We start from the raw sequence: 13024 nt of genomic DNA on the forward strand, positions 1-13024 counted from the left end.
CGGGCGCCCCATGCCGAGACCTCTTCCTACACGTGCAATTTTCCGAAAGCCAGCCACTCACCGAGCAATAATTATGCTGAAGTTTTCAATTACACTCCTTCCATTTCATTAACAAAAAATGTTTGGCTATTGCATAATTAGATATATGAGCTTACCACCTGCATTTAACATAGCCACTACACAGCAGCTTGATGGAAAACAGAGAAGGTTTTAGCATGTGTGCGTTCACGGCGGTTTTAGTAGTCTACTATAAAGTGAAATCAACTAGACGTTATGCAGCAGGCCTCCCCCTCCTTTTTTTCCCGTCATTCGCAAAGGTCCTCTAATCTACAAGACATATACAGACCTGTAATTGAGTATCATGAGATGTTTGATGGTGTATGGGAGGTTTTGTTAACATGCAAAGTACACATGTACACTGGCTATGCTATCAGCTGTTGGTGCCTATGAATTTATACGTTGCGAGAGCCGACATTTAAACCATGTGTGCCAGTGAGAGATTATTAGTTACCTTAGCCCCTGGTGTTGAATTAAAGTGGGAAAAAAAAATCTTATGTCATCCCAAATGAGTATTTATTTTCCATTAAGCGGTTTTATAGGATGTTTTCCGCTTGGAAACTCTGTCTCTCCTCTCTCCGTGCTGCAAAGTACAACCCGTAGATGATATTATAATAAAAAAATCAAACTGTCCATCATCGTGGCTATCTCGCCATCTTAAGTGGCTGTACCCTGTTACCACACAGGCTTGAGTTTCAGGGCAATGCAATCCAATACAAGCCACAGAAACTCTCCTCAGTCCTGTCATTTCGTCTGTTCCCTTTCACATCTCCCTCGCAACAGGTTTCCACTGGAAGCCAACGTTGTTCTCAGTAAAGAGGTATGTGTGGCTCCTCTACCTACATTAGCAGAAAAACCGCAGAGCTTATTGTGACTGAAAGTAGCTGAAATTCTTAACCTGATGTCCACAGCAGCTATTTCAAAGGCTTGCCGGTGCATGATGGGCAATTTAAACTGAATTTGAAAGGTTTCTAAATGGTATAATACCACTAAGTTATAGTTCACTTGAGATGTGACTGACTTAGTCCCTCGCCACCAGTGAATCGCTGATGGACAACAACGCCTCTAGGTGTCTGTGTGATGTCAAAAAAGCTGACTGAGACAATGCTGGAGACCAAAAAAAAAAAAAAAGAAAAGAAAGAAATGGAGTAGGGAAAGAAGCGATCTGATGACGCAGAGATAAAGTCAGCAGGGGACAGCGTTTTAATGAGGCCGGCCTCTCGTTGGAGAGATGGTTGCATGTTCAGTTCAGCTGTAAAGTGATCCTGGTCTGATATTCTCCGGCCCCGTGACAGAATTATTAAAAGCTCATCCTCTTAATGCAGCATTCACAGTGTCACCTTTCACAGGTCCTCAGAGACACTTGCCCGGTAGGACTGCCTTTTTTTTTTTCACAGGTAAATTGGCATATAACAGACGAGCACTCGATCCAACATCAGCCACTGGTGATGGTAAGTGAACCCCTCTCACCACAACTTGGAACATGACTCGCTTTCAGCCACACTTAATGCTCTTCTCTATCTGTCAAAGTTAGACAGAAGTATTATGTATATGAGCCCCAATTCCCTGTCATTAGTGCTACCAATTGCATTATGGTGGTCATCAGTTGCAAAGATGATCTCAAAGTGGTGTCCATTTTTAAGGCAATTTTGATACTAAATGGATTTTGCCTCTTTGTGCATAGGAGCAAGTCCCCTCAAGCCTGTACTAATTACATCTATAATCAAATGCGTTCTGTGCCTTCTTGTTAATGACATTGATCTTTTGGAATATCCGAGCCTATATTCTGCGAGATTATTGGATAAAGTGCAGGGCGAAGTCTGCGTGACCCCAGGAGGAAGACGTCGCTGCAGACATAAGTGGGTATTAAATGGATATAATTAACAGTGACCCTTCCTGGCACTCTGCGCCGCCGAGGCCTCTGCTCCATGGATCATACAGCAGAGGGGGATGAATTAGCATGGGTTAGGAATGGGAAAATTAAAATTAAGAAAAGGGAGATGGTCTGAGAGATAGATCAATGTTGAGCCAGTGGGCTTATCAGCTGATGGGGGCCACAGACGTAGCGGCCAGGTTTCACCGATGAGGCGAAATCCATCATTTAGAAACTTCTGCTCTTAATTTCACGGCAAACTTCAGCAAAAAGCATCAGACACTTGGGTGGATTTAAGTTTTTCCTCTATGCTTACGTTTGCATCGGCAACCGCATATGCATCCTGGGTGGGCATTGAATATGTTTGCTTATTGATCCTTCAAAGGTCACGACCTTATAGCCCTAATCCATTGTGATGATGCAGACAGATGATTTGTATGAGATGAATCCAACCTTGCAACATATAATCAGAGTTTTCCTCTTCACGATATGAAGGCTAATGGAGTGTTGGACTATGTTTGGAAATGCCTCTAATTGTAGAGCTGAGTATTTCAATTTTATGACACACTGACCCCTCTTTACAAGTCTATCTGGCAATCATTCCACCCATGCACAGGTGGGTCCCATTGTGGTGTGTGTGTGTGTTGTTTGCTTTTCTGCTGTACTGTTGGCATGATGAGGGTAATTGGAGTGTTGGTCTGGTGAATCAGTGCCAGCCTGGGTGGGCAGATTGCATATGATGATCATGTTCTGACCAGATGGCTAGCTGGCACCAGGGCTTGGATTGGCAGGGTGTGTATATGTATGTTTGAACATGTGTTTCTGTGTGTGTGTGTGTGTGTGTGTGTGTGTGTGTGTGTGTGTGTGTGTGTGTGTGTGTGTGTGTGTGTGTGTGTGTGTGTGCGCGCTGGGGAGGGGTTAAGTGGGAATGAATAGCAATTCATTGTGACTGCTCATTTAGAAACATATCGAAACGCTACGCATATACACACAGAGACAGTGGGCCTCATGCAAGAACAACTCGACACAAAAAGATGTGTGGCAGACACAAGATATCTAGTAAAATTTGTGGCATTCATTGATTTTTCTCTTAAGTACAAACGAAATTTTAGAGCCACGTTCCGGGAGTCATCATCATCATCATGGTTTGCCAATTTACTGAGAGATTCATTTTTTTTCTTTGTATGTTTGTGTGCGTTGAATTTTATGATTGTATCTGTCATAGTTAGGAATGCCAACTTCTAGCTTCTGCCTTCCATGGAATTGAAATTGCATTTATTCTCTTTACTGTATCAAAGTATTTTTTTCTGCCCTTTTTTAAGTCTTTAAAAAAGAAAAAAAGGTAATTATACTTTTACTTAAAGCAAAATGAGGAACTCTAATTTGGGGTTGATTTTGGCGGTCCCTGAGGACAAACATGGTAGTGTTTTCTAGCACCAAAATCCCTTTAGGAAATCTCATAATTTATTGCAGCAGGGTTTGACAGTTTGACCCACGCATTCTTGGTTCTGGTTCTCCTGAGCGTCCCGTTCATCTAACGGCAATACGGCCTGGGCCTCCAGAACCGTGGTGTCGTCATTGGCTCCCAGCGGGGACCGATGGCTCCTGGTCAGATGAGGAGACGTTGCTGCCGGGTGCAGATCTCTCCACTTCCCACAGGCGCTCTGACTGCAGGTAGAAGACGAAAGCAAAGCCTGATCTAATTTCACGCAGCATCCAACCCAATGGAACCAATGATTCATTATTCATTAATTTCGTATTAAAATCTGTGTTTCATAACTACTTAAAAGTTCCTCACAGAATTTTTATGCACATGTACTTTCTTATTTTTTATTTTTTTTATCTTTTTTATTTGCATCCGTAACAAAATCCTGATAAACTTTTGTCAGAATGGAACAAAAAGAAAGGAGATAAATCAGCAGCTGCAGCAGAGAAGAAACTGCTGGTGGGTCTGCAGCCGCAGGAGGGCAGAGCTCTGCAGAGGAGACACTCTGAACTCAGCCGACACTCCGGAAATGACGCGTGTTCTAAATGTTTACGTTCACTGGCTGCATGTCAGCGGGTGCGAGGGTATGCGGAACAGCGGTAGCGGCCGGGGCTAGCACTTCGTGAACAGTACCAAAAATCCATCACAATGCATTCACATTAAGGATTGTATCCTTATGGTGAGGGTTTCTGTCGCATTATTGAGCCTTGACATAGTTTTAAAAAAAGGTTGCATCTACCTTAATTTGTCACTGATTTAATGCACCACACGGCGAGCTCACCATGGTGACCCAAATCAGACACACCTGTGTCAGACAGATGCTGCCTCATCAACAGGTGCTTCATTCTCCTGTGGATTCTAAAAGAAGTATCAGGTTATTTGATTTTTTTGTAGCCGGCAGACTTTTTATTTAATGTCGGTCTTTTGTTGTTTAATTGTCTGAGTTTTGTGTCTTTCTGGTTAATTCTAGTGAGGCTTCATGTACACTAATGAAGGCTGTTGTGTAGGCCCTAATGATGATCAGGTGTGTGCACATTAAGGGTGTAACGGACCACTGTCGATCTTTGATCCGTACGGATTGCCCCTCATGGTTCGGCACAAATGTAATGGCGTTAACCATCACAGTGAGAAATAAAGTTTTACTGACGATCGTTACCCACCAATATTCATAAATGCTCTCTGTTCACCAATCCCTGATAATGTTACATTGTAAACAACCAATCCGTGTTTAAATTGACAGAAGAAGAGCTAGAAAGTTTAGCAGCACCGCTAACAGCTAACGAACAAAGGTTCTGTTTAGTAACATTAAGGTGCGTTCCGGCTCTGTTCAGGGAAAAGAAGATAAATATAACGTTATCATGATGTGTCCATATGTAATTCCAATTGTTCAGTTGTCCAGTTGTTTGAAGGTGAAGTTTTCACAACACAAAAATAGATATTATAGATGAATTATGATTAGATTTGTTTTAGGCCCCAAAAAATTAAATCTTTTAATTCCTAATAAACATTTAGAATTTTTTATGTTTTAAACTGACTTCAGAGCAGTTGAAATAATTGTTTGTACAAATTGGAGCTTTGTAGACCAGCTGCTTTAATCAAACAACAAAGGGATCTGTATCTGCCAATATGGATCATCAATGTTGCTTAAGTGCATTATTCTTGTACTCTTTCCACCTCTTCTCTCTCTGACAGCTGTCTTAGCGTTTTTGTGCAGTATAACCACTGTAAAACATCTGGATTCATCATATTTGACTGTCATGTCTCTTCTCTAGGAAGAAGTTGAATCCAACCTAAAGTGAAACCTTTTCATTTCTCTCACAATACATCGCTGCTCTCCTGACATTCCATTGGAACTTCAACATTTTTGTGAATGTTGAATGAATGAAACGGAACGGATAGAATTATATAGCAATCGGAGCTTTTGAGCTATAGATGAAATATAGCGTAACTCATAAGATAGAATGTATTCATTTGTTTATGCACACGTTTGGTATGACTTGGATTCCTCCCTCTGCATCCAAACAGTGGGCCACTAGCAGGCCCCACTGCGGTGGCCAGTCTCGTGTTCTACTTGGAAACGTATTACTTTCGAAGATGACAAATGGCTCCGGCAAAGTTTTGCACATGCGGCCGGATAAAGTTTATCTTTAGGGCATGTGCAGCTGCCAACAGTACTTCCAGAAAACTTTAATCTTTCCTCTCAGAGGCTCACTTCCTATTTCTGCGCGGGGGACTTGATGGGAGGCAGACCGGGGTGTTTTGACACCCGTCTGAGGGAACGATCGCAGTGAGTGGGGCCGCTGCTGTTGCTGCTGTAGAGCTGCAGCCCGTCTCCTGTGGTTCCTGCTGGCTGTTTCTGTGTAACTTAGCGCCCTGGCTACTTAATTAGAGCGTTACGTTTTGGTGGGGGAAAAAGTATAAGGTTCTCATGGTAAACTAGCCATGTGGCTAACCAACTAGAGGAAGGCACTTTTATTGAGAATAATCAATCAGTGTGATCTGATGAGGTGCTGATAAATGATAAACCTACAGGGTACATGACGACCTGCTTCTGAAATGTTACACAGATATTACATGGGGTTGAGTCGCTCGCCCTCACACGTCAGCGGGGGCAAACATCATTACAGTGATGCCGTACTGCTGCACACCAAACAAATAAATAAAAAAATAAAATAAAAGCACGGAGCAAAGCAAACAGGCAACAGTAAACACTATTGATGTGGCCAGCAGATTTCATTACAACACTCTGCTGTTTCAACTAATGACTAACTTCTTCAGCAAAATCTAACAATGTGAGAGCAGCAGCAGAGGGAGAGAGAGAGAGAGAGAGAGGGAGGGAGAGGGGGGGGAGGAGGGAGAGGAGGGAGCATTACTGGTGTTGCTGTCAGTAGGGGGCTCAGGCCAAGTGGGAAAACGTCAGCACTGTCAATGGGAAGGAGGGCTTGATGTTGCAATGATAGGCCTCTGTAATGGGCACTTTGAAAGAACAATCAGTGCCTTCTGTGAATCATATAGCCCGGCATGTAATTCATGTTTGCGTCTGTGAATTTCTGCCGGAGCATGGGAACAAAAACTATTTGTAGTCTGCAGAAACAAAGCTAAAGGTTATGCATGACTCCTTGTTATGAGTCACAGCATCACCACTCATACTCTGACTCAAAGTAGATCCTCATATTTTTTGTTGCTGTTATTTTTTCCATTTATTTTCCATTTATTTTTTGCTTGTTTCCTTTATAGAGTCTCTATTTGTATGTAAAGCATTTCCTGCTGCAAGACTTTGTTGTTTTTATAGTCAGTTTTTTTTTTTATTGCTGGCCCAACCCGGGAAGTATCGGTTTCCAAAGTTTGTGTGTATTTACGTTATCATAATGGTATATTGGGAACATTTTGAGCTTGTTAGGGTGGATGTTAAAATTTACCACCACCTGTATGTTACTGCCAATGCATCAAATGCTTGCTGGCAAAGGGCTCTTCCTGATGACATCATAGGCCAGTGCCATTGCAAAGTTGTTGCTATCACTAAGATGTAAGCCAAAATAGAATTCACATCTTCCAAAGTATGATAGATTTCCACATTTTTTCATTTGTGTAAGGTGTGATGTGTCAGTAAAATGTTTTTCAGGTAATTCAAAAGTATGCATATCATAAAACATTTATTCCAAAGTGGTAGTTGTAGAACAAATGCAATCACGACCAAACTGACCTAAACACTAGTTGTATTAATTAAACCATTATTGCTTTATATACTTAATAGTAGCAAATAATATCCAATTTAAATTAATTTCAAATAAACAGATTTGGAACATGATGGGTGGTGTCAGTGTCCGCATGGAAAATAACATGAATTAAAAACAATTCACGTCACAATAACCTGGCAACAGCGACACAAAAGATGAAGGGGGAAGTAATTAATAATGGATCTGGTCTTCCCCTCCTGTCTTCAGTGTGTTTCACCTTAAAGAAAGGAAAAGATAAATCTCTATTGCCTAAACCCCCTGCTCCTCCTACCAGATTAAAAATTCATAAGATATATTGAATTGGTGTTGAAATCCCAAAATATATGCAATTTGATCAGGCAGGGATTAAAAATGTCATTGTGCTTGTCAATAAGGGTTGGTGGCGACGCGGCAGTATCACATTGACTCCTGCGTATTAATACTTAGTGTCCTATTGGGCCCTTCAGCTGATTGTTTGGAATGTAAATGATGCTGCTGATGGCTCCGGTGACTGATGGCTTAAATTCCAATTAATCAATTGCTTCATCAGTTTCCCTAATTCAGATCAAATATCTCCTGAGTGCACACTCCTCTTTCAGTGGTATTAGAAGAAATAAATGCTCTGGAAGTAATTTTCATCAATCTCATGTACATGCCAATATCCCTCACAAGCCCGGTCCAGGTTGAGGACTTAATGTCTTAAGTGTGTGTGCGTGTGGGTGTGTGTGTGTGTGTGCAGGAGAGACATTTGCATATAAGGAAGAGAAATAGGGCTACTCATTTGTGCGTACTTATTTACTTAATTAATTATTTTACTTGAGTTATTTTCCGCAAACATGACGTTTGTGAGTCTACTCATACAAGACTGGCTTTAAATATTTTAATAATTCAAGATCTGCATCACACACGCAGTGTCTTTAGTTCTCCCTTTTGCTGTATGCAGATCATGATAAAATGGTCTGTCATGCATTCACCCTGTCAGCAGGCATAGAGCAGAAGGCTAACCGTTCCATGAGGCGGTTATGACAGGTCATAAGATCCCACCCGTAAGGAAAGCAACCGAGCGCATGAAATGAACCTGACGTGAGCCGGCCTTTTGTACCACGGGGGCTATACATATCGCCGCATCTCAAAAACCCAAGCTGCCACGGAAGGCCCCACTGTACGATAAGCCTTGTCAATTATACAAAATAAAATCAACTATTCATAAGTAGGCTGTAACAGGATATTGGCCGACAGATTTAATAATTCAGCTTTGCTGAGGCTTAACTGGTATTAGTTTGTAGCTAATGGTCGCCTTTGTTAAAAATTCATTGAAGACAATGCTGGAGTGAGAAGATACACATAATTATGCCTACTTCATTTACTTTAGCCCCCCTCCACGCAATTTAAACGCAACTTCTAAAGAGTGCTCAACTGTTTAAGCATTTAGAAGCAAAGGTACTGTAATTTGATTTATGAATTTGATCCCACCTACCCCCTAATTTAATTCATCAATGTTTCAGAAGCAGCAATTATGCATTGTGCTCCAGCTCTTCATAGCTCCATTATCCCGCCTGAATATCTTTGTCAGAGGGTGTGTAATGGTATTGCTACATATTCCATAATGGCCAGACGGGGCCTCGTCCCTCACACCTATTATTAGCTTGTCCTTCTCCTTAAATTGAGCTTCTTTTTTTTTTTTTTTTTTTTGAATAATAGCTTTTGACAACAAGCAGATAACAAGGACACAAGTGAAGTTTGAGAGGCTGTGCACTCAAGGAGACAGACGCCTATGTTTATTTTGCTCTATTGTTTCATGTTAAGAACAAATATGCCATTTGCCAAACTAAAAGCCTTGTTTGATGTGGCCTATGAGCTTCAGTGAGCATGCAGCATTTTAGCGATCCATTTCACATAGCGTTTTAATTTGTTTCGTAGTGGAATAACATCTTTGTGAGAACGATTCCATTCATTCATTCAATTAATCCATTTATTCTTTTTGCGTTTGCTTGGACTCTTTGCATCGCTTCTCATTCTAAACTGCAAGGTGCAGCGGTCGGCCAACCTAAAGTAGCTATAAGGCCTCTGTGAACAAGCAGCCCCCCCCCCCCACCACCTCCCCCCCCACCACCTCCCCCCACACAGCCCCCTCCTCCACCACCACCACCTCCACCGCCCCTCGACAAATGCTCAGCGGTCGTGAACTACATCGATCTGGGGTATAATTCTCTATGAAATTGATGGATGAGGGCAGCCATTGACAGAAAGGGTAAAGACCACTTTGAAATGTCCCCTGTGAATAAGTATGATGGAAAATAGATTGTTGAAGAAGATTTATGTTTGTTCTCCACTGCCAAAGGAGAGGGCTACCCTCCACGCACAGCAGCCGCCCGCAACCAACCTACCCACCCACCCACCTCAGCTCTGACCAATCAAACATGTTTTTGTGGTCAGATTCAACTCACTGGTCCTATTCAGCTGCCAACTTTGTGACACTAAAATTAAAAGGGGACAAAAAAACACTTATTTTTTTCATAGCCATCTCTTTGTTAGGTATGACAGGTGATAAAGTGTGGGAAATAGCACTGCAGTTAAGCCTTCAGTTACTAATATACATAAAGCAAAAAAACACATATAATAATATTTTTTAAAAAGAAATATTTTTGCTCACTGTATCAGTGTAGCATACTATTGAGTTAATGAAATAATTGTGAGGCCACTAGTTTTAATAATGAATAGGTACATTTAAGGGACTGTGTGAAAATGATTGGGGTTGGTTAAACTCCTATGAGAAAAACTAAATGAGAAAAATGCCAAAATAACTTAATCCAACGTACCATGTTGTTAACATTTAATATCTTAATATAACATGAATTATCACAATGTGCACAAAAAACACATCAGAAATGATATTACCAATTGCTGAATTTATGGCTAACAAACGACGCATGCCAGATAAATATACCAGCCACACTGTCTGCTGCAAGAGCTGCTAACTGTCACATTACCAGTAAACTCTGGTTTTACGCATGAGGGAACTTGGTTTTAAGTGCAAAGTGAAATTTATGAAGAAAGCTTTTAGTGTCTTGGTTGCAGTTTTATTAACTGTGGAAGAGCGGATGATAAAGTCTGCCCAAATTGCCCATAGAGATAGAAAAAGGCCCTGCAGGACATATCATGTTAGTCATGTATGTTCCAAACTCTATACTCATACATCTGATTAAAGTATATGGGGGAGGAAAAAAAAGCCTCATCTGCTCCCCCAAAATAGTCACCCTATCCTCCCTTCAGCAAAGATAATAATTACAAAACTGATGAGTAGTATTAATTTGGTTTATTCAAATATACTAGCTTACCAGGTGTTTTTTTATGACTCATGGGACTATCCTATATCATGGAAAAATAATTAATCAACTATGTACTATTTCCATTTGCAGCCTTTGTAAATGTACAGTTATTACTACCTAGTCCCACACAGGACAGGGTTTTTCAGTTTGTGTGTTCCACTGCACATGCGGCACTTCACTGAAATGAAAGGCTTAGCTTAGTGAGCACATACAGTATGTCTAGCTCCTGTCCTGGCTCTTCTGTGGTGTAGTATTGTTTGGCTGCCAGCAGTGTAATCAGATAATACCACCGAGAGGTCAAAAGCACTGCAAGATTTAGCTTCAGATTTCTGTCACCTTTTTACAAAAACAACCAAAAGAACAGATTCAAAAAGTATCTGTACCCAAATGTGGGCACAAATAAGTGAACTTTAAAAGCGGTTTGGTTACTTTGAAAATAGTTTGTTTCTTTGCACATTAGTCACACAGTTACTGTATGATTTATTATGGTAATTAAATCTTGAAACATACATGTTTTACTCACAACACTATTGGCAATGTCAGTCTGTCGGTCCACCTGTCTGGAATATCGACTTTCGTCTATCGAAATAATGCTTGAACCCCATATCTGCTATCATAAAATCCTGTGGTTGGTTCGCCTACTTTAATACAAACCGTACTAATTCATTTTAACCGAACCACATGTGTCCGGTGTGAAAGGACCCATAGTTTGGCTTAAACCAATATTTTTTGCAATAATGCATAACTATCGAACATACCAATCAAATCATCCCTTTTTAATGGAGGAAAGCTATTTTTCTATAATTCATGTTGTCCCAAACACATAACCGGTGCGCCAAATCATTTATTTTCCTTCAAAAGCGACGCCATTATTCATATTTCAAGGAACCAGCAGTGCACATTTCCAAAGCATACTTTCTCCAATCATCTGTAGTCAAGAGGGTCAGAGGGAAATTTAACACAAGCATGATGTCCATGTTTAACCTTTTGTGTGTCATGATCAGCGTCTTGTGTGGGCTCTGCCTGTAGCCCCTTCCCATGATGCTCTGCTGGCAGGGGTCCTCCCCTTGTGTTGCCTTTATTTACATGATCTTCTTATGAAAACATCACCTTTGGCTTCCCAGAGGGTTGAAACAGGATAAAACTAGTATCAATTAGGCCGAGAAAAACTTCTCTCTACAAACGATGTATCCCAAACTTCAGGCCTCAGTGGGCCTCGCTTTCATCGGGCTGCCAGAGGGTGAAGAGGTCTTCATTTGTTTATGTTTGATTTGGCGGCCGTCGCCGAGCATCATTTGCTGTCAGCAGAATATAAGGACAATGCAGCGATTACCATCCCTTTTTATCAAGCTAGATTGTTGCAGCGAGTTCAGCTTTCCTTCATGATGTGCGTATAGAGAACTAAAGCAAGACCTTGAATGATCAAACATAAAAAATATTGACATATATTGACCCTGTCAAACACACACAAAACCAATTTCCATAATGCATGACCTGTAATTACTGATGAGGTCAGAGTGGACGTTAAAAGGGCTGTGTATCTGCATGACCTGGACTAGTAATCCGATGTATTGCAAATTAGAATGTGAATAAAGAGAGGTGTTTTACTTGTACGTAGTATGCCGTTTGATGAGTTTAAGTAGAATACAAACTCATTATATTACTTCTGCAAAATGTCTTTAACTGCCTCTGTGATTTGTGCTTTCAAGTAGTCACATGCGTCAAGTAGTCACATGTAGTCACCGGGATAGAAAGATGAGGAAAAACCTCTCTATGTGTCTTATTCTTTTAAGGAGCTGTTTTAAGGAACTTTGATTTGAAAGGCCCAAACTCTCTGAAAGCAATAATTGATGCTTCTTTGTTGCACAACAGGCATCAGATTTGCGATGCCAATACCAGAGAATCACTACTATTTTAGAGATTGGTGGATGAGATTAAAGTATATAGATGAGATTAAAGTATAGGTATGATATAGATGGAAGTTTAACTAGATAATGTGAAATTGACATCCCACGATCCGCTACATGGATGACTTTCACTATCACTATTTTTGATTCAGTCTACTCGCAGTGTTTCAGTGTTGTTTCATAGTGAAGCTTCTCTTGCCTCATAAACAATCTTTGGCTGAGTACAGACACCTTCCTGCAGAGAGCACACAAAGCCTACAACCAAATAGTTTCATTTTGGTCTGCCATCAAGCTACTAATGAAATTTACGTCAAGTAGTGACAGCTGACCTACCATTGATGGTGTTTGTCATTTAAATCTGTAAAATTGGCAGTACCATAAATATTGTTGATTAATAATTATTAATTATTTCTTTAATAAATCATTCTATGGGAATGGGAACAAAAACCGCTGCTGCCTCAAAAACAGCTTAAATCGTCGGGTCTTGATTTGACTCTCCAAAATTGAAACAAGGTTGGAGAGGGGGCCTTAAAGCAGTTTGACACACATCACAGTGCTTTTGATTGTTGTTGGGCGATTTTAAACAAAAATGTGCACTTCAAAACACGCATGACAGACGCTTTCAGTGCGTTTGGGCCTTAAGGCGCTGGCAAGGA

Source organism: Anoplopoma fimbria, chromosome 20, assembly GCF_027596085.1.
Source record: "Anoplopoma fimbria isolate UVic2021 breed Golden Eagle Sablefish chromosome 20, Afim_UVic_2022, whole genome shotgun sequence".
NCBI classification, from domain to species: Eukaryota; Metazoa; Chordata; class Actinopteri; order Perciformes; family Anoplopomatidae; genus Anoplopoma; species Anoplopoma fimbria.